We start from the raw sequence: 23350 nt of genomic DNA, 5'->3' as shown, positions 1-23350 counted from the left end.
CATTTGACTTAAGGCCTTGGCACGCAGAGGTGGTTAAGCAGTTTGTCATTGCAACAGCCATGTGTGTGTGTGTGTTCGTAAGAGACAGAGAGAGAGAGGAAGAGAGAGAGAGAGAGTGAGAGCGTGAGACAGAGAGAGAGAGAGAGAGACAGAGAGAGAGAGAGTGAGAGAGAGAGAGAGATGTATGGATAAACCACTTCTCCAATCTTTTTTGCTCTATATGAAAGAACAAACAGCAAACACATATGCATAAAAAATACAAATCATAGAATCAACTATTAAAGACAACCAGAACCAACTGGATTCTCCAATCACATTGAATGAACTACAGGTCAAAACACAAACCCTCCAACCCAAACAGGCCTGTGGTGTTGATAATATCCTAAATAAAATTATAAAATATACCAACCACAAATTCCTATTGGCTATTAACTATTATTGGCTATTCCTATTGGCTTAAACTCTTTGACATTGTCATTTGCTCAGTTGGCCACTGGACTACTTACATTGACACCTCCCCCAACACCCTCCCCCAACCCCCTCCCCACTTCTACCTGCAGTGGATTATCTACGAAGAGTCACTTCTCCCCTACCTACAAGTACAAAGTACCCCCACACACTGACTCGGTACTGGTGCCCACTGTATATAGCCTTGTAATTGTTATGTTATTGTGTTAATTTGTATAATTTTTTATATTAGTTTATTTAGGAAATATTTTCTTAAATCTTGAACTGAATTGTTGGTTAAGGGATTGTAAGTTAGCACACCTGTTGTATTCAGCGTACGTGACAAATACAGTTGATTTGATTTGATTTGGCATCTTCCTCAATATTTGGAACCAACGATTGATCGCCCAAATCCACAAAAGTGGAGACAAATTTGACCCCAATAACTACCGTGGAATATGCGTCAACAGTAACCTTGGGAAAATCCTCTGCATTATCATTAACACCGGACTCGTACACTTCCTCAATGAAAACAATGTACTGAGCAAATGTCAAATTAGCTTTTTACCAAATTACCGTACAACAGACCATGTATTCACCCTGCACACCCTAATTGACAACCAAACAAACCAAAACAAAGGCAAAGTCTTCTCATGCTTTTGTTGTTTTCAAAAAAAGGCTTTTTAACTCAATTTGACATGAGGGTCTGCTATACAAATAGATGAAAACTGGTGCTGAGGGAAAAAGACACAACAACATTATAAAATCCATGTACACAAACAACAAGTACGCGGTTAACACTGGCAAAAAAAACACCCATATTTATTTTCATTGAGCTGTTGGTGTGAGACATGGATGCAGCTTAAAGCCGCACGTTCTTCAACATATACAGTGTGTTTCCTTCAGATTACTCACAAAAAAACTAGAAGAAAAACAACACAATATTTATAAACTCCTACCGGGTGAAATATCACAGCAGAAAGATGTGTGACCTGTTGCCACGAGAACAGGTCAACCAGTGAAGAACAAACACCATTGTAAATACAACACATATGTATGTTTGTTTATTTTTGCTTTTGTTCGGTAACTATTTGCACATCATTAAAACATATAGACATAATATGACATTTGAAATATCTTTATTATTTTATAATATACAGTGGGGCAAAAAAATATTTAGTCAGATACTTATTTTCCACCATAATTTGCAAATAAATTCATTAAAAATCCTACAATGTGATTTTCTGTGGTCTGTTGCTAGTCTATATTGTTAGTCTGTTGATGGTCTATATTTGTTAGTCTTTGGTCTGTTGATAGTCTATATTGTTAGTCTGTGGTCTGTTGGTAGTCTATACTGTTAGTCTGTGGTCTGTTGATGGTCTATATTCTGAATCTGTTGTCTGTTGATGGTCTATATGGTTTGTCTGTGGTCTGTTGATGGTCTATATTCTGAGTCTGTTGTCTGTTGATGGTCTATATTGTTTGTCTGTGGTCTGTTGATGGTCTATTGAGAGGATGATGGATCGAATCCCCGAGCTGACAAGCTAAAGACAAATGAACAAGGCCCCAACTTTCTGATTCAGAGGGGTTGGGTTAAATGCAGAAGACACATTTCAGTTGAATACATTCAGTTGGACAACTGACTAGGTATCCCCCCCCCCTTTCCTGCCCTTCCCTTTATATATTGATTCTATAGTCTGTTGATAGTCAATAGGCTATTCATTCTGAGAGAACTGAATAATGAATAAAAGTGCCTGGCACCATGCAATTTGATCAAATGCATTCGAGTTTAGAATAAAAGCATGTGAATTTGCTATGATTTGAGAGCATTGCCTATGTTGTAAACTATTTCTCTTTTCAGGCAAAGTGGGGCTAAAATGGTTTCTATTGTTATCCAAACATCTAACAAAATCAAATCATGTGTTTACACACACACACACACACACACACACACCCCCTCCCAGCCACACCTCATCCACCCCTTTCTAAAATGGTCTCACGCTATTGTGGTGAATATGGTCAGATTGTCTTGACTGTTCCTCAGTGCTCTAAGTATAAATTGACCAGCCACACACAAACACTCCTGATTGAAATGGCTGTGTTTAGTCAGACACAACCCAACGCTGTAAAGGAAAACCTCAGTGACCAAACTGGTCGTTATGTCTGTGTGCTGTATTAAAGACGTCAGTCAAATTTGAGTCTGTGTGCTTTTGTCTGAAAACTGCGTCTGAAATTGCAATGTATTTCCCTTAAATGGGACCAGATCCATGTGGGCCCTGATAGAAAGTCACGTGATATACACTGAGTGTACAGTACATTATGATGCGTTAAAATATGTTTCAAAAAGACTACAAAAAAAAAAAGTGATTTTGATGAATTCTGTTTAGGAAATAAATGTAGACATGGTTTTAAAAGGTCTTGGTAATATTCCATTCAGAATAGACATTTCGTAGCGGCTTAATTTACCTTGTCCTGTGGCTCAACTAACCTCATACCGTAAATTGGGCCAAGAGAAAAAAAACAATTTGGACAAGCTCTGTTTTCAAAACTGTAATGTTAAAATGAATTTGGTTTATTTACAGAGATGCACAACATCTTGAAATATACACTGATTGGACAAAACATTAGGAACACTTTCTCTTTCCATGACAATATCGATCAAGTGAATCAAGGTCAATGCTATGATCCCTTACTGATGTAACTTGTTAAATCCACTTCAATCCGTGTAGATGAAGGGGAGGAGACAGGTTAAATACAGATTTTTTAAGCTTGAGCAAATTGAGAAATGGATTGTGTATGTTCAGAGGGTGAATGTGCAAAACACAACGCAATAACTAGCCAACTTGACACAACTGTAGGAAGCATTGGAGTCCAAATGGGCCAGAATCCCTGGGGAATGATTTGGACACCTTTAGAGTCCATGACCCGATGAATTGAGGCTATTATGAGGGCAAAAGGCAGGGTGCAACTCAATATTAATAAAATATGTTTTTTTCTCTTTTTCTCTTTCAATGCTGCAGTATTTTCTTGGTACCGTTCCCCAGATCTGTGCCTCAACACTTTCATGGAGCTATACGGACAATTCCTTCGACCTCATGGCTTTGTTTTTGCTCGGACATGCGCTGTAAACTGTGGCAATAGTGGGTATCTTTCCAAATCATTATATATATATATATATATATATATATATATATATATATATATATATATATATATATATATTTTGTTTTTGTAATAACTTTTCAAAAAATGTCTAAAAGCCTGATTGATGAGGGGATAAAACTACTTTACCCATTTCAGAGTAAGGCTGTAACGTAAGAAAATGTGGAAAAAGTCAAAGGGGTCTGAATACTTTCTGAATGCAGATGTTCCTACCGTAACAGTCCCCTCGAAGCCTATCATTGACTGTGTACATCATACACCACGGTTCACCGCCTGGAGCCTGGCCCACGGTTCACCGCCTGGAGCCTGGCCCACGGTTCACCGCCTGGAGCCTGGCCCACGGTTCACCGCCTGGAGCCTGGCCCACGGTTCACCGCCTGGAGCCTGGCCCACGGTTCACCGCCTGGAGCCTGGCCCACGGTTCACCGCCTGGAGCCTGGCCCACGGTTCACCGCCTGGAGCCTGGCCCACGGTTCACCGCCTGGAGCCTGGCCCACGGTTCACCGCCTGGAGCCTGGCCCACGTTTTTTTTTCTCCAATATTTCATGGATTGAACTTGAATATGGCAACTTACAGGATAGTCATTGTATGTTTTATTCATGAATATATTTAATGCGTAAAGGAGCTCCATACTTTCCTAACCCGATAATGTGACTAAACAATCTACAAGATCAGAGTTTTTCAAAATATAGAAGTTGGTGTTGAACCGGAGACGAATACGCACATACAGTGGGGAGAACAAGTATTTGAAACACTGCCGATTTTGCAGGTTTTCCTATTTACAAAGCATGTAGAGGTCTGTAATTGTTGTCATCGGTACACTTCAACTGTAAGAGACGGAATCTAAAATCCAGAAAATCACATTGTATGACTTTTAAATAATTAATTGGCATTTTATTTCATGACATATGCATTTGATCACCTACCAACCAGTAAGAATTCCCGGCTCTCACAGACCTGTTAGTTTTTCTTTAAGAAGCGCTCCTGTTCTCCACTCATTACCTGTGTTAACTGCACCTGTTTGAACTATTTACCTTTACAAAAGACACCTGTCCACACACTCAATCAAACAGACTCCAACCTCTCCGCAATGACCAAGACCAGAGAGGGACATCAATGGCCAAGACCATGTATTGTAGTGAGTCTGTCGACACAATTCTAATGAAAGTTACACCAACTTTAATGCTCTGGATAAGAGCGTCTGCTAAATGACTTAAATGTAAATGTAAATGTAAATGCGATGGCTTGACATAAATATACTGAAAACCCCATCGAATTAAAACTCCACGCAAAAATCTGTTGGTCAGCAACAGGGGGAGGGGTTTGCAGAGGTTGAATTGAATGTATTCCAATCGTAAACCACACCTCCAACGCCCGTTTACGCACCTGCATAAGGTACGTCTGAATACGACCTACTCAGAAGTACTTAGGAAAGGTGTATATCATTTCTAAGTCTGATGTGGTCCCTATGTGAATTAGCGGTGTGGAATAAATATATACAGTGGGGGCAAAAAAGTATTTAGTCAGCCACCAATTGTGCAAGTTCTCCCACTTAAAGAGATGAGAGAGGCCTGTAACTTATTTTCCACCATAATTTGCAAATAAATTCATTAAAAATCCTACAATGTGATTTTCTGGATTTTCTTTTGTAATTTTGTCTGTTATAGTTGAAGTGTACCGATGATGAAAATTACAGACCTCTCATCTTTTTAAGTGGGAGAACTTGCACAATTGGTGGCTGACTAATTACTTGTTTTGCCCCACTGTATATCTCTGCAGTGATTAATCTTCCATCAATACATTTGCGTCCTATAATATGAATCCCTATGAATCACTATGAATCACAGTTAGCAGGGATTTACTCCCTGTTGAAAGACTGAAACAATCTTTGTCTTTCTTTCGGTATCTCGTTCTCATTCACACACACACACGCGCACACACACACACAAACATAGAAAAAGCACACACACATAGAAAACACACACACATTCACAGACACACACACACACACAAAGAAAACCACACATACAAACACAGACACACACACAAACACAAGCACAAACACACACCGATCTTCACTCTGTGAAAGTAGTGTCCTGTTTGTGAAAGTCATTGTAAACAGAGACGGTGGCGGGATGGCGTGAGTTCTAAATTTAGATCACACCATTCCTGACGACAGGATTGGCTGTGGTTGTTTTGTTCCCAGCGTACCTCTCCAAGGTTGAGTCCCATCAAGCAGTGTGTTTGTCCCAAGCAGCACCTTATGCCCTACACAGTGCACTACTTTCGACTAGGACGTAATGCACTATGTAGGAAAATAGTGTGCCGTTTGGGACACACACTGGGTGTTCCATTGTAGGTACTGTTGTAATGTAGCAGACTGGGTGTTCCATAGTGTTGTAATGTAGCAGACTGGGTGTTCCATAGTGTTGTAATGTAGCAGACTGGATGTTCCATAGTGTTGTAATGTAGCAGACTGGGTGTTCCATAGTGTTGTAATGTAGCAGACTGGGTGTTCCATAGTGTTGTAATGTAGCAGACTGGGTGTTCCATAGTGTTGTAATGTGTTGTAATGTAGCAGACTGGGTGTTCCATAGTGTTGTAATGTAGCAGACTGGGTGTTCCATAGTGTTGTAATGTAGCAGACTGGGTGTTCCATAGTGTTGTAATGTAGCAGACTGGGTGTTCCATAGTGTTGTAATGTAGCAGACTGGGTGTTCCATAGTGTTGTAATGTAGCAGACTGGGTGTTCCATAGTGTTGTAATGTAGCAGACTGGGTGTTCCATAGTGTTGTAATGTAGCAGACTGGGTGTTCCATAGTGTTGTAATGTAGCAGACTGGGTGTTCCATAGTGTTGTAATGTAGCAGACTGGGTGTTCCATAGTGTTGTAATGTAGCAGACTGGGTGTTCCATAGTGTTGTAATGTAGCAGACTGGGTGTTCCATAGTGTTGTAATGTAGCAGACTGGGTGTTCCATAGTGTTGTAATGTAGCAGACTGGGTGTTCCATAGTGTTGTAATGTAGCAGACTGGGTGTTCCATAGTGTTGTAATGTAGCAGACTGGGTGTTCCATAGTGTTGTAATGTAGCAGACTGGGTGTTCCATAGTGTTGTAATGTAGCAGACTGGGTGTTCCATAGTGTTGTACTGTAGCAGACTGGGTGTTCCATAGTGTTGTAATGTAGCAGACTGGGTGTTCCATAGTGTTGTAAGGTAGCAGACTGGGTGTTCCATAGTGTTGTAAGGTAGCAGACTGGGTGTTCCATAGTGGGTAATGTAGCAGACTGGGTGTTCCATAGTGTTGTAATGTAGCAGACTGGGTGTTCCATAGTGTTGTAATGTAGCAGACTGGGTGTTCCATAGTGTTGTAATGTAGCAGACTGGGTGTTCCATAGTGTTGTAATGTAGCAGACTGGGTGTTCCATAGTGTTGTAATGTAGCAGACTGGGTGTTCCATAGTGTTGTAATGTAGCAGACTGGGTGTTCCATAGTGTTGTAATGTAGCAGACTGGGTGTTCCATAGTGTTGTAAGGTAGCAGACTGGGTGTTCCATAGTGTTGTAATGTAGCAGACTGGGTGTTCCGTAGTGTTGTAATGTAGCAGACTGGGTGTTCCATAATGTTGTAATGTAGCAGACTGGGTGTTCCATAATGTTGTAATGTAGCAGACTGGGTGTTCCATAGTGTTGTAATGTAGCAGACTGGGTGTTCCGTAGTGTTGTAATGTAGCAGACTGGGTGTAAGTGTTGTAAGTAGCAGACTGGGTGTTCCGTAGTGTTGTAATGTAGCAGACTGGGTGTTCCATAGTGTTGTAATGTAGCAGACTGGGTGTTCCATAGTGTTGTAATGTAGCAGACTGGGTGTTCCATAGTGTTGTAATGTAGCAGACTGGGTGTTCCATAGTGTTGTAATGTAGCAGACTGGGTGTTCTGTAGGGTAATGTTGTAATGTAGCAGACTGGGTGTTCCATAATGTTGTAATGTAGCAGACTGGGTGTTCCATAGTGTTGTAATGTAGCAGACTGGGTGTTCCATAGTGTTGTAATGTAGCAGACTGGGTGTTCCATAGTGTTGTAATGTAGCAGACTGGGTGTTCCATAGTGTTGTAATGTAGCAGACTGGGTGTTCCATAGTGTTGTAATGTAGCAGACTGGGTGTTCCATAGTGTTGTAATGTAGCAGACTGGGTGTTCCATAGTGTTGTAATGTAGCAGACTGGGTGTTCCATAGTGTTGTAATGTAGCAGACTGGGTGTTCCATAGTGTTGTAATGTAGCAGACTAGCAGGGTGTTCCATAGTGTTGTAATGTAGCAGACTGGGTGTTCCATAGTGTTGTAATGTAGCAGACTGGGTGTTCCATAGTGTTGTAATGTAGCAGACTAGGGTGTTCCATAGTGTTGTAATGTAGCAGACTGGGTGTTCCATAGTGTTGTAATGTAGCAGACTGGGTGTTCCATAGTGTTGTAATGTAGCAGACTGGGTGTTCCATAGTGTTGTAATGTAGCAGACTGGGTGTTCCATAGTGTTGTAATGTAGCAGACTGGGTGTTCCATAGTGTTGTAATGTAGCAGACTGGGTGTTCCATAGTGTTGTAATGTAGCAGACTGGGTGTTCCATAGTGTTGTAATGTAGCAGACTGGGTGTTCCATAGTGTTGTAATGTAGCAGACTGGGTGTTCCATAGTGTTGTAATGTAGCAGACTGGGTGTTCCATAGTGTTGTAATGTAGCAGACTGGGTGTTCCATAGTGTTGTAATGTAGCAGACTGGGTGTTCCATAGTGTTGTAATGTAGCAGACTGGGTGTTCCATAGTGTTGTAATGTAGCAGACTGGGTGTTCCATAGTGTTGTAATGTAGCAGACTGGGTGTTCCATAGTGTTGTAATGTAGCAGACTGGGTGTTCCATAGTGTTGTAATGTAGCAGACTGGGTGTTCCATAGTGTTGTAATGTAGCAGACTGGGTGTTCCATAGTGTTGTAATGTAGCAGACTGGGTGTTCCATAGTGTTGTAATGTAGCAGACTGGGTGTTCCATAGTGTTGTAATGTAGCAGACTGGGTGTTCCATAGTGTGTTCCATAGTGTTGTAAGTAATGTAGCAGACTGGGTGTTCCATAGTGTTGTAATGTAGCAGACTGGGTGTTCCATAGTGTTGTAATGTAGCAGACTGGGTGTTCCATAGTGTTGTAATGTAGCAGACTGGGTGTTCCATAGTGTTGTAATGTAGCAGACTGGGTGTTCCATAATGTTGTAATGTAGCAGACTGGGTGTTCCATAGTGTTGTAATGTAGCAGACTGGGTGTTCCATAGTGTTGTAATGTAGCAGACTGGGTGTTCCATAGTGTTGTAATGTAGCAGACTGGGTGTTCCATAGTGTTGTAATGTAGCAGACTGGGTGTTCCATAATGTTGTAATGTAGCAGACTGGGTGTTCCATAATGTTGTAATGTAGCAGACTGGGTGTTCCATAGTGTTGTAATGTAGCAGACTGGGTGTAGTGTTGTAATGTAGCAGACTGGGTGTTCCGTAGTGTTGTAATGTAGCAGACTGGGTGTTCCATAGTGTTGTAATGTAGCAGACTGGGTGTTCCATAGTGTTGTAATGTAGCAGACTGGGTGTTCCATAGTGTTGTAATGTAGCAGACTGGGTGTTCCATAGTGTTGTAATGTAGCAGACTGGGTGTTCTGTAGGGTAATGTTGTAATGTAGCAGACTGGGTGTTCCATAATGTTGTAATGTAGCAGACTGGGTGTTCCATAGTGTTGTAATGTAGCAGACTGGGTGTTCCATAATGTTGTAATGTAGCAGACTGGTTGTTCCATAGTGTTGTAATGTAGCAGACTGGGTGTTCCGTAGTGTTGTAATGTAGCAGGCTGGGTGTTCCGTAGTGTTGTAATGTAGCAGACTGGGTGTTCCGTAGTGTTGTAATGTAGCAGACTGGGTGTTCCATAGTGTTGTAATGTAGCAGACTGGGTGTTCCATAGTGTTGTAATGTAGCAGACTGGGTGTTCCATAGTGTTGTAATGTAGCAGACTGGGTGTTCCATAGTGTTGTAATGTAGCAGACTGGGTGTTCCATAGTGGGTAATGTAGCAGACTGGGTGTTCCATAGTGGGTAATGTAGCAGACTGGGTGTTCCATAGTGTTGTAATGTAGCAGACTGGGTGTTCCGTAGTGTTGTAATGTAGCAGACTGGGTGTTCCATAGTGTTGTAATGTAGCAGACTGGGTGTTCCATAGTGTTGTAATGTAGCAGACTGGGTGTTCCATAGTGTTGTAATGTAGCAGACTGGGTGTTCCATAGTGTTGTAATGTAGCAGACTGGGTGTTCCATGGTGTTGTAATGTAGCAGACTGGGTGTTCCATAGTGTTGTAATGTAGCAGACTGGGTGTTCCATAGTGTTGTAATGTAGCAGACTGGGTGTTCCATAGTGTTGTAATGTAGCAGACTGGGTGTTCCATAGTGTTGTAATGTAGCAGACTGGGTGTTCTGTAGGGTAATGTTGTAATGTAGCAGACTGGTTGTTCCATAATGTTGTAATGTAGCAGACTGGGTGTTCCATAGTGTTGTAATGTAGCAGACTGGGTGTTCCATAATGTTGTAATGTAGCAGACTGGTTGTTCCATAGTGTTGTAATGTAGCAGACTGGGTGTTCCGTAGTGTTGTAATGTAGCAGACTGGGTGTTCCGTACTGGGTGTTGTAATGTAGCAGACTGGGTGTTCCATAGTGTTGTAATGTAGTGTTGTAATGTAGCAGACTGGGTGTTCCATAGTGTTGTAATGTAGCAGACTGGGTGTTCCATAGTGTTGTAATGTAGCAGACTGGGTGTTCCATAGTGTTGTAATGTAGCAGACTGGGTGTTCCATAGTGTTGTAATGTAGCAGACTGGGTGTTCCATAGTGGGTAATGTAGCAGACTGGGTGTTCCATAGTAATGTTGTAATGTAGCAGACTGGGTGTTCCATAGTGTTGTAATGTAGCAGACTGGGTGTTCCATAGTGTTGTAATGTAGCAGACTGGGTGTTCCATAGTGTTGTAATGTAGCAGACTGGGTGTTCCATAGTGTTGTAATGTAGCAGACTGGGTGTTCCATAGTGTTGTAATGTAGCAGACTGGGTGTTCCATAGTGTTGTAATGTAGCAGACTGGGTGTTCCATAGTGTTGTAATGTAGCAGACTGGGTGTTCCATAGTGTTGTAAGTGTTGTAATGTAGACTGGGTGCAGACTGGGTGTTCCATAGTGTTGTAATGTAGCAGACTGGGTGTTCCATAGTGTTGTAATGTAGCAGACTGGGTGTTCCATAGTGTTGTAATGTAGCAGACTGGGTGTTCATAGTGTTGTAATGTAGCAGACTGGGTGTTCCATAATGTTGTAATGTAGCAGACTGGGTGTTCCATAGTGTTGTAATGTAGCAGACTGGGTGTTCCATAGTGTTGTAATGTAGCAGACTGGGTGTTCCATAGTGTTGTAATGTAGCAGACTGGGTGTTCCATAGTGTTGTAATGTAGCAGACTGGGTGTTCCATGGTGTTGTAATGTAGCAGACTGGGTGTTCCATAGTGTTGTAATGTAGCAGACTGGGTGTTCCATAGTGTTGTAATGTAGCAGACTGGGTGTTCTGTAGCAGACTGGGTGTTAATGTTGTAATGTAGCAGACTGGGTGTTCCATAGTGTTGTAATGTAGCAGACTGGGTGTTCCATAGTGTTGTAATGTAGCAGACTGGGTGTTCCATAGTGTTGTAATGTAGCAGACTGGGTGTTCCATAGTGTTGTAATGTAGCAGACTGGGTGTTCCATAGTGTTGTAAATGGGTGTTCCATAGTGTGTTGCAGACTGGGTGTTCCATAGTGTTGTAATGTAGCAGACTGGGTGTTCCATAGTGTTGTAATGTAGCAGACTGGGTGTTCCATAGTGTTGTAATGTAGCAGACTGGGTGTTCCATAGTGTTGTAATGTAGCAGACTGGGTGTTCCATAGTGTTGTAATGTAGCAGACTGGGTGTTCCATAGTGTTGTAATGTAGCAGACTGGGTGTTCCATAGTGTTGTAATGTAGCAGACTGGGTGTTCCATAGTGTTGTAATGTAGCAGACTGGGTGTTCCATAGTGTCCATAGTGTTGTAATGTAGCAGACTGGGTGTTCCATAGTGTTGTAATGTAGCAGACTGGGTGTTCCATAGTGTTGTAATGTAGCAGACTGGGTGTTCCATAGTGTTGTAATGTAGCAGACTGGGTGTTCCATAGTGTTGTAATGTAGCAGACTGGGTGTTCCATAGTGTTGTAATGTAGCAGACTGGGTGTTCCATAGTGTTGTAATGTACTGGGTGTTCCATAGTGTTGTAATGTAGCAGACTGGGTGTTCCATAGTGTTGTAATGTAGCAGACTGGGTGTTCCATAAGTGTTGTAATGTAGCAGACTGGGTGTTCCATAGTGTTGTAATGTAGCAGACTGGGTGTTCCATAGTGTTGTAATGTAGCAGACTGGGTGTTCCATAGTGTTGTAATGTAGCAGACTGGGTGTTCCATAGTGTTGTAATGTAGCAGACTGGGTGTTCCATGGGTGTTGTAATGTAGCAGACTGGGTGTTCCATAGTGTTGTAATGTAGCAGACTGGGTGTTCCATAGTGTTGTAATGTAGCAGACTGGGTGTTCCATAGTGTTGTAATGTAGCAGACTGGGTGTTCCATAGTGTTGTAATGTAGCAGACTGGGTGTTCCATAGTGTTGTAATGTAGCAGACTGGGTGTTCCATAGTGTTGTAATGTAGCAGACTGGGTGTTCCATAGTGTTGTAATGTAGCAGACTGGGTGTTCCATAGTGTTGTAATGTAGCAGACTGGGTGTTCCATAGTGTTGTAATGTAGCAGACTGGGTGTTCCATAGTGTTGTAATGTAGCAGACTGGGTGTTCCATAGTGTTGTAATGTAGCAGACTGGGTGTTCCATAGTGTTGTAATGTAGCAGACTGGGTGTTCCATAGTGTTGTAATGTAGCAGACTGGGTGTTCCATAGTGTTGTAATGTAGCAGACTGGGTGTTCCATAGTGTTGTAATGTAGCAGACTGGGTGTTCCATAGTGTTGTAATGTAGCAGACTGGGTGTTCCATAGTGTTGTAATGTAGCAGACTGGGTGTTCCGTAGTGTTGTAATGTAGCAGACTGGGTGTTCCATAGTGTTGTAATGTAGCAGACTAGCAGGGGGTTCCATAGTGTTGTAATGTAGCAGAGTGTTCCATAGTGTTGTAATGTAGCAGACTGGGTGTTCATAGTGTTGTACTGGGTGTAATGTTGTAATGTAGCAGACTGGGTGTTCCATAGTGTTGTAATGTAGCAGACTGGGTGTTCCATAGTGTTGTAATGTAGCAGACTGGGTGTTCCATAGTGTTGTAATGTAGCAGACTGGATGTTCCATAGTGTTGTAATGTAGCAGACTGGGTGTTCCATAGTGTTGTAATGTAGCAGACTGGGTGTTCCATAGTGTTGTATTGTAGCAGACTGGGTGTTCCATAGTGTTGTAATGTAGCAGACTGGGTGTTCCATAGTGTTGTAATGTAGCAGACTGGGTGTTCCATAGTGTTGTAATGTAGCAGACTGGGTGTTCCGTAGTGTTGTAATGTAGCAGACTGGGTGTTCCATAGTGTTGTAATGTAGCAGACTGGGTGTTCCATAGTGTTGGAATGTAGCAGACTGGGTGTTCCATAGTGTTGTAATGTAGCAGACTGGTTGTTCCATAGTGTTGTAATGTAGCAGACTGGGTGTTCCATAGTGTTGTAATGTAGCAGACTGGGTGTTCCATAGTGTTGTAATGTAGCAGACTGGGTGTTCCATAGTGTTGTAATGTAGCAGACTGGGTGTTCCATAGTGTTGTAATGTAGCAGACTGGGTGTTCCGTAGTGTTGTAATGTAGCAGACTGGGTGTTCCATAGTGTTGTAATGTAGCAGACTGGGTGTTCCATAGTGTTGTAATGTAGCAGACTGGGTGTTCCATAGTGTTGTAATGTAGCAGACTGGGTGTTCCATAGTGTTGTAATGTAGCAGACTGGGTGTTCCATAGTGTTGTAATGTAGCAGACTGGGTGTTCCATAGTGTTGTAAGGTAGCAGACTGGGTGTTCCATAGTGTTGTAATGTAGCAGACTGGGTGTTCCATAGTGTTGTAATGTAGCAGACTGGGTGTTCCATAGTGTTGTAATGTAGCAGACTGGGTGTTCCATAGTGTTGTAATGTAGCAGACTGGGTGTTCCATAGTGTTGTAATGTAGCAGACTGGGTGTTCCATAGTGGGTAATGTAGCATACTGGGTGTTCTGTAGCGTAATGTTGCAATGTAGCAGACTGGTTGTTCTGTAGGGTAATGTTGCAATGTAGCAGACTGGATGTTCTGTTGGGTAATGTTGCAATGTAGCAGACCGGGTGTTCTGTAGGGTAATGTTGTAATGTAGCAGACCGGGTGTTCTGTAGGGTAATGTTGTAATGTAGCAGACCAGGTGTTCTGTTGGGTAATGTTGCAATGTAGCAGACCAAATGTTCTGTAGGGTAATGTTGTAATGTAGCAAACTGAGAAACATCATCACTCCCCCATATGGCTCAAGCAGCTGTGTGTGTGTGTGTTCTAGTATGTTTGTGTGTGTGTGTGTGTGTGACGAATCCCTTTTGGCCTGACAGTCTAAAGGGGGGGGGGTGGTAATGAGACCCGTAACATAAGTCATGCAAATTATAATAGTGACAATGTAAAAATGTGAACGAAATAACCACTACAACTGAAATTATACTGTCAAACTCAAGGTTTATTTGAAAACACACGGTAGTGTGTGTGTGGGGGGGGGGAGCAGGAAAAGGGGCTGAGCTGGACCCAAGGAAAGAATCAATAAGTATTCAAAAACACCCCTAAGCTAGACTAGCCTACTTTAACAACAGCGAACTAACCAGAAATACAGTGGGTGGTCCGCCCAGTTCTAACTAGTGTATTTAACAAAGTCTACCTACGGGTAGTGTATGCCCATGGGCGACTTGTCTTGATATTCCCACCAGCAAACAAACAAACACCATAAGCAAAAACAATACTCACAGGTGAGGAAAAAGTGCTATGGAGGTGCTCAAACAAACGAGAGGTTAATACACAAAGAGGGAGTGAAACACAGAGACCTACAGACATGGCATTTACAGAGAGATTGAGCTTTAGAGCCAACAACTGACAGGGTTTTTAAACCAAGGGAAAGGAACTGTGATAGGGTAGGAAACAGGAGGAGGTGTGTCTTCTGATTGATGATTAGATTGGTGACTGATTGGGGAGTGATGATTTTCACCTGTGAGGGGAGAAGGAGAGAAAAGAACACAGGATACACACACACACAGGATACTGGTATCCATAACAGTGTGTGTGTGTGTGTGTGTGTGTGTGTGTGTGTGTGTGTGTGTGTGTGTGTGTGTGTGTGTGTGTGTGTGTGTGTGTGTGTGTGTGTGTGTGTGTGTGTGTGTGTGTGTGTGTGTGTGTGTAAGTCTAGACTGGTAGCGAACAGAGAGGTGCCAGTCTGCTGCTACTCCTGAACAGTTCTCAGCCTCGGACAGATCAGGTCAGAGGTCAGAGTTTGGTCAAATAGAGGGTGAAAAAAACTCTGTCTGAAGAAGGAGAAAGAGACGAGGAAGAGGAAGAGGGACCCAGGGGGTTGGAAGAGGAGAAGCTTGGGCTTTCATTTAGAAAATGAGACAGGGGGATTAAGAGAGTTAGAGAGAGAAATTTCAGATGGAAAGTTTGACAAGGATAGGAAGCAAGGCAACGAGATCGATAAAGGGTTTGGGAATGAGTAAAGATACAGTGTGTGTCTGGGATGCAGCGGGAGAGATCAGTCTGAGAGATGATGCCCAGACACCAGAGAGATTAAAGTCTTACAGCCAAAGAGAGAAAGAGAACCATGAAACATAGGATATATCTGAGAGAGGGAGAGAGAGAGAATGATATAAAGAGAGAGAGAGAGAGAGATAAAATGATATAAAGACAGAGAGATAAAGAGAGAATTATATAAAAGAGAGAGCGAGAGAGAGAGAGAGAGAGAGAGGTAACTTCCACTTCCACAGGTAACTTCCACAAAGCTGTGAACGATCTGAGAGACAAGGCAAGAAGGGCATTCTATGCCATCAAAAGGAACATAAATTTCAACATACCAATTAGGATTTGGCTAAAAATACTTGAATCAGTCATAGAGCCCATTGCCCTTTATGGTTGTGAGGTCTGGGGTCCGCTCACCAACCAAGACTTTACAAAATGGGACAAACACCAAATTGAGACTCTGCACGCAGAATTCTGCAAAAATATCCTCCGTGTACAACGTAGAACACCAAATAGTGCATGCAGAGCAGAATTAGGCCGATACCCACTAATTATCAAAATCCAGAAAAGAGCTGTTAAATTCTATAACCACCTAAAAGGAAGCGATTCCCAAACCTTCCACAACAAAGCCATCACCTACAGAGAGATGAACCTGGAGAAGAGTCCCCTAAGCAAGCTGGTCCTGGGGCTCTGTTCACAAACACAAACACACCCTACAGAGCCCCATGACAGCAGCACAATTAGACCCAACCAAATCATGAGAAAACAAAAAGATAATTACTTGACACATTGGAAAGAATTAACAAAAAAACAGAGCAAACTAGAATGCTATTTGGCCCTACACAGAGAGTACACAGCGGCAGAATACCTGACCACTGTGACTGACCCAAAATTAAGGAAAGCTTTGACTATGTACAGACTCAGCGAGCATAGCCTTGCTATTGAGAAAGGCCGCCGTAGGCAGACATGGCTCTCAAGAGAAGACAGGCTATGTGCTCACTGCCCACAAAATGAGGTGGAAACTGAGCTGCACTTCCTAACCTCCTGCCCAAAGTATGACCATATTAGAGAGACATATTTCCCTCAGATTACACAGATCCACAAAGAATTCGAAAACAAATCCAATTTTGAAAAACTCCCATATCTACTGGGTGAAATTCCACAGTGTGCCATCAGAGCAGCACGATTTGTGACCTGTTGCCACGAGAAAAGGGCAACCAGTGAGGAACAAACACCATTGTAAATACAACCCATATCTATGCTTATTTATTTTATCTTGTGTCCTTTCAAATTTGTACCTTGTAAAAACACTGTATATATATATATATATATATAATATGACATTTTCAATGTCTTTATTGTTTTGAAACTTCTGTATGTGTGATGTCTACTGTTAATTTTTATTGTTTACCTTACTTGTTAACACATGTTTCCCATGCCAATAAAGCCCCTTGAATTGAATTGAATTGAATTGAATTGAGAGAGAGAGAGAGAAAACAGCCCTTTTGCCCTCACATCGGCCTCAGTTTGTCAGGGATTCTACAAGGCGTCCAAAGCGTTCCATAGGGTAGCTGACCCGTGTTGACCCCAATGCTTCCTGCAGTTGTGTCAAGTTGGCTGGATGTCCTTTGGGTGGTGGATCATTCCTGCTACACACGGGAAACTGTTGATTTTGAAAAACCCAGCAGTGTTGCAGTTATTACCCAAAATCTATGTCTCAATTTTCTCAAGCCTAAAACTGTCACACCCTGACCATAGTTTGCTTTGTATGTTTCTATGTTTTGTTTGGTCAGGGTGTGATCTGAGTGGGCATTCTATGTTGTGTGTCTTGTTTGTCTGTTTCTGTTTTTGGTATGGTTCTCAATCAGAGGCAGGTGTTAGTCATTGTCTCTGATTGGGAACCATTTTTAGGTAGCCTGTTTGGTGTTGGGTTTTGTGGGTGATTGTCCCTGGTTCCTGTCCTTGTGTCTGTCGTGTGTTAGTTTGCACCAGTATTAGGCTGTTTCGGTTTTCGTGTTACGTTTGTTTGTTTTGTATTGGATTCGTGTTTACTTCTGTTTCATTAAACATGGATCGTAATGCCACGCCGCGTTTTGGTCTGACTCTCTTTCGCCTACAGAAAACCGTGACAAAAACAAAATAGATCCTTTAATCTGTCTCCTCCACTTCATCTAAAACTGATATAAGTAGATTGAACAAGTGGCATCAATAAGGGAATATAGCATTTACCTGGATTCACCTGGTCAGTCTATGTACAGGAAAGAGCAGGTGTTCCTAATGTTTTGTTCACTCAGTGTATATGCTGTTTTTTTTCTGGATATACATTGTTTTTATAGAAAACAATGTGCCCGTATTCAGTTAATAATTATTAGAACTAGAATGTTCCATTAGAATTAGAATCTTCCATTAGAATGTTCTGTTCTGACTTAGAAATCAGAGTGGTGTGTCAACAATAACCCATTGGTTATATGGCCGTTCACATAGTTGTTATTGGCGTTTTATTAGGATCTCAACGCCATTAAGAGGCTTTTCCCAAAGCCAGTGCTTAGGATCGTTGTCCTGTTGGAAGGTGAACCTTCACCCCAGTCTGAGGGACTGAGGTCTCTGGAGCAGGTTTTAATCAAGGATTTGATTGCTGCTACAAAAAGCAGCAGCTCCGCTTCCTGGGGCTCCACACAAAACATAATACAGAAGATTAATAGACATGAACAGCCCAAGGACTGAACTATATACATTTAAAAACGGCACACACAACCTACGTATCAATACATACATACACAAACTATCCAGGTCAAATAGGCGATGTGCCGTGAGGTGTTTCTTTATTTGTTTTTTGAATCCAGGATTGTTTGAGCAATATGAGATGCAAGGGAGTTCCGTGTAATAATGGCTCTATGTAATAACAAAGGCTTTCTTGACTTTGTTCTGGATTTGGGGACTGTGAAAAAACCCACTGGTGGCATGTAAGAGATGTCTGTAAGTTGACTATGCAAACAATTGGGGATTTTCAACACATTCATGTTTTTTTATAAAAAGAAGTGATGCAGTCATTCTCTCAACTCTTAGCCAAGAGAGACTGGCGTACATAGTATTTTTGTTCTTCCTCTGATTACAAAGAAGGAAAGTCGTGCCTCTCTGTTCTGGGTCAGCTAATGCTGACCTGCATCTTTCTTACCAGCACTTGACCACATGACTGGACAATAATCAAGATAAGACAAAACTAGATTCATGTTTCTATGTTTTGTTTGGTCAGGATGTGATCTGAGTGGACATTCTATGTTGTGAGCCTGTTTTGTGTTGGGTTTTGTGGGTGATTGTTCCTGTCTTGTTACACCAGATAGGGCTGTTTTCGGTTTTTCACGTTTCTTGTTTTTGTATATTGATCTATTTTCATCCTTATTAAAGATGTATCTAAATAACCACGCTGAGTTTTGGTCCGCCTCTCCTTCAACAGAAGAATCCCGTGACAGAATCACCCACCACAACAGGACCAAGCGGCGTGGTGACAGGCAGCGGAAACAGGAGCAGCGCAAGTAGGACTGGACATGGGATGATGTATTGGACGACAAGGGTTGCTACACATGGGAGGAGATCCTGGCGGGAAAGGATCGCCTTCCATGGGAACAGGTGGAGGCTGCTAGGAGAGCAGAGGCAGCCGGAGAGAGGAGCCGGCGATATGAGGGAACACGGCTGGCAAGGAAGCCAGAGAGTCAGCCACAAACATTTCTTGGGGGAAGGCACACAGGAAATGTGGCGAAGCCAGGTAGGAGACCTGCGCCAACTTCCTGTGCTTACCGGGGAGCTAGAGAGACCTGGCAGGCACCGTGTTATGCTGTGAAGCGCACGGTGTCCCTAGTGCGGGTGAATAGCCCGGTGCGGTACATACCAGCTCCGCGTATCGGCCGGGCTAGAGTGGGCATCGAGCCAAGTGCCATGAAGCCGGCTCTACGCATCTGGTGCGATCTTAGTGCATCTCAGTGCGACCAGTGCGTCTCCTTGGGACGGCTTACATGGCACCAGCCTTGCGTATGGTGTCCCCGGTTCACCTGCATAGCCCAGTGCGGGCAGGGCGACCGGGAGGGCGACCGGGAGCAGTCAACCAGGTAAGGTTGGGCAGGTTCGGTGCTCAAGAACTCCACTGCACCTGAACGGTCCGGTCTATCCGGTACCACCTCCATGCACCAGCCCTACGGTGGCAGCCCCCCGCACCAGGCTGTCTCTCTGTCTCATCTGTACAGGTGCTCCCGCCTGTCCAGCGCTGCCAGAGCACTCCTCCTCTCGAGCGCCGCCTGAGCCACCCGCCTGTCCAGCGCAGCCAGAGCTTATCTCCTCTCCAGCGCTGCCGGGTGTCTCCCGCCTGTCCAGCGCTGCCAGAGCTGCCAGTCTGCAAGAAGCTGCCAGTCTGCAAGGAACTGCCAGTCTGCAAGGAGCTGCCAGAGCCGCCAGTCAGCATAGAGCAGCCAGAGCCGCCAGTCAGCATGGTGCAGCCAGAGCCGCCAGTCAGCATGGAGCAGCCAGAGCCGCCAGTCAGCATGGATCTGCCAGAGCCGCCAGTCAGCCAGGATTTGCCAGAGACGTCAGCCAGTGCGGAGCTACCCCTCTGTCCCGAGCTACCCCTCTGTCCCCACCTGCCCCTCTGTCCCGAGCTGCCCCTCTGTCCCGAGCTGCCCCTCTGTCCGGAGCTGCCCCTCTGTCCAGAGGGGTCATTTAGAAGGGTCGCCGTGGTTAGGAGGCCACGGAAGCGGACAATGGGGCGGACTAAGACTATGGTGAAGTGGGGGCCACATCCAGCACCAGAGCCGCCACCGCGGACAGATGCCCACCCAGACCCTCCCCATTAGGTTCAGGTTTTGCAGCCGGAGTCACACCCTGACCATAGTTTGCTTTGTCTGTTTCTATGTTTTGTTTGGTCAGGGTGTGATCTGAGTGGGCATTCTATGTTGTGTGTCTAGTTTGTCTGTTTCTATTTTTGGCCTGATATGGTTCTCAATCAGAGACAGGTGTTAGTCATTGTCTCTGATTGGGAACCATATTTAGGTCGCCTGTTTTGTGTTGGGGTTTGTGGATGATTATTCCTGTCTTTGTGTTTGTTATACCAGATAGGGCTGTTTTCGGTTTTTCACGTTTCTTGTATATTGTTCTATTTTCATCCTTATTAAAGATGTATCTAAATAACAACACTGCGTTTTGGGCCCGCCTCTCCTTCAACAGAAGAATCCCGTGACATTAGGGAATGATTGGTACCAAATACAATGTTCTTAGTTTAAAGATGTTCAGGACCAGTTTATTACTGACCATCCATTTCAAACCTGACTTTAACTCCTTGTTAAGGGTTTCAAGTGCTGTGGTTGCTGATGCGTATATGGTTGACTCATCATCATACATGGACACACATGCTTTGTTTAATGCCAGTGACAGGTCAATGGTAAATATAGAAAATAGTAGAGGGCCTAGACAGCTGCCCTGCGGAACATCAGTCTTTACATGTTTGAGATTAGAGTTGCTTCCATTAAAGAAAACCCTTTGAATTCTAGTAGATAGCCCTGAATCCACAATATGGCAGAGGTTGAAAAGCCATAGCACTTAAGTTTTTTCGGTTGCTGAAAGGTATATGGTTGTATCATCAGCATACATGGCTTTAAAACTTCTTAAGGCTAGGGGGCAGTTTTCGGAAGATCTGATGACTGACGTAATGTAACTGCCTGTTACTCAGAAGCTAGGAAGCTAGCTACATACAATTGGTAGCCTTGGAAAGAATACGCTCTGAATTTTCTAAAAAACTGTTAGCTTCTTTGGGATAGGGGGCAGTATTGGGTAGCTTGGATGAAAAACGTGCAAAAATTAAGCTGCCTGCTACTCAGCCGTGAAAGCTAGAATATACATATAGTTAGTACATTTGGATAGAAAACACGCTGAAGTGTCTAAAACTGTTTGAATGATGTCTGTGAGTATAACGGAACTCATATGGCAGAATTCTGAATGCTGCCCCCTACCCTAGTGAAGATAACAGCATTCTCACGTAGGTGTTCCTTTTGTCCAGGTGAGAAACGACATTGTGGAGAGCAATGGAGATTGCATCATCTATGGATCTGTTCGGGCGGTATGCAAATCGGAGTGGGTCTAGGATTTGTGGTATGATGGTGTTGATATGAGCCATGACCCGCCTTTCAAAGCACTTCATGTCTACAGACATGAGTGCCACAGGGCGGTAGTCATTTTGGTAGGTTACCTTTTTGTTTTTGTGCACAGGGTGGTCTGATTGAAACATGTTGGTATTACATGTTGGTATTACAGACTCAATCAGGAACAGGTTGAACATGTCAGTGAAGTGAAGACAAATGCCAGACCTAAAGGTCTTACTCACATCAGCTACAGAGAGCATGATCACACAGTCGTCCGGGACAGCTGGTGCTCTCATGTATGCTTCAGTGTTGCTTGCCTCGAAGCGAGGAAATAAGTCATTTAGCTCATCTGTTAGGCATGTGTCAATGGGCAACTCAACGCTGGGCTTACATTTGTAGTCCGTAATGATTTGCAAGCCCTGTTACATCCGACGTGTGTCCGAGCCGGTGTAGATTCAATCTTAGTCATGTATGGACTCTTAGCCAATTTGATGGTTCATCGGCGGGCTCAGCTTGATTTCTTTTGAGCGTCTTAAAATGTATTTTAATTGGCAACATAAAATGGTTTTGTGATCAATAAGCTGATTGGATGAAAGATGGAGTTGAATTTATCTTTCTGCCTATATTTTTATTTAAAGTTCTCAAAAGTTTTTTTTACATTATACAGTTTCTTCATTTCATTGAGTCACATCATTTCTAAAATGTGCTGTAAGTCAGCCAGTCAGATGTGCTTATTAGCCACGTCCTTTTGCCCCTTCTCTTTCAAGCATACAGTTCTTCAATTTCTCATCAATCCATGGAGCCTTAACAGTTCTAACAATCAGCTTCCATTACATACCCTATCAATAATTTTTTACAAACATTTAGATACTATCTGTCAGAACTCAACACCCCGAAATAAAAGGTTTTAGATGAGGCAGGTGAGCCTTGCAACCACTTCAATAACACGGGACATCTCTAATCATTGTAGTGTCATGACTCTCCTGATAGTGGATCAAAGCACCCATCAGCTAGGCAAATATTTGAAGATAGCAGAAGAAGGGAAGGGGGGCTGTGTAGCACTGGGTTGTAAATTTTAGCAGGAGAAAACTTTCTCTCTCTCAGTATCCACCATAGGCATGCTTTGTCTAGAGAGAGTGTGGCCTAAAAACTCTAACGTCAAAAGATTGGACATTAAGTTATGACATCCAGGGGGTCTGAAGAATAAGCACATTGTTTATTATTTTGTGATGTCATGAAGGACAGTATAACCATGTAACTGTGTCTCTGAAAAGTGTACGCATCCTATATATCAAGTTTACATTTAAATGCTGTATAAATGATATGATTAACCCTCCTGTTGTGTTTGTTTCATGTTAATTGATTCTGTGTTCCCGGTCCAAAATGGCCGCCCCTTTAAAGCTGATTATAAATCCATAATAATACACATATTATCACCTAATGTTGTGTTGGATCTTTTTACCAACTTAAGTTCTTCTGAACATTACAAGTTTTGAACTTCTATTTTCTATTTACGGCCTGTAGGCCTCATTGAGCTCATACAACTAGTTTTTAAGTAAAACAAGCATAATCGAGGAATTATTAAACATAGTTAGTTGATGAAATAAATAACAGTCATCAGATTGATGATAATCACGTCATGACAACAGGCTCTGAATATATACATCAACACGTCCCCCATAGGCATTCCAATGTTTTTCCGCCTTGATTGTCCCTGGAGATAATCTGATTTCTCCGTCATTGTTATCATGGATTCACATACAGAACTGATGTTCTCCCTCATTGACTTACAGATTAGTGACATCTTGCCATT

Source organism: Oncorhynchus masou, chromosome 12 (genome assembly GCF_036934945.1).
Source record: "Oncorhynchus masou masou isolate Uvic2021 chromosome 12, UVic_Omas_1.1, whole genome shotgun sequence".
Classification (NCBI taxonomy): Eukaryota; Metazoa; Chordata; class Actinopteri; order Salmoniformes; family Salmonidae; genus Oncorhynchus; species Oncorhynchus masou.
This window is presented reverse-complemented; position numbering follows the sequence as displayed.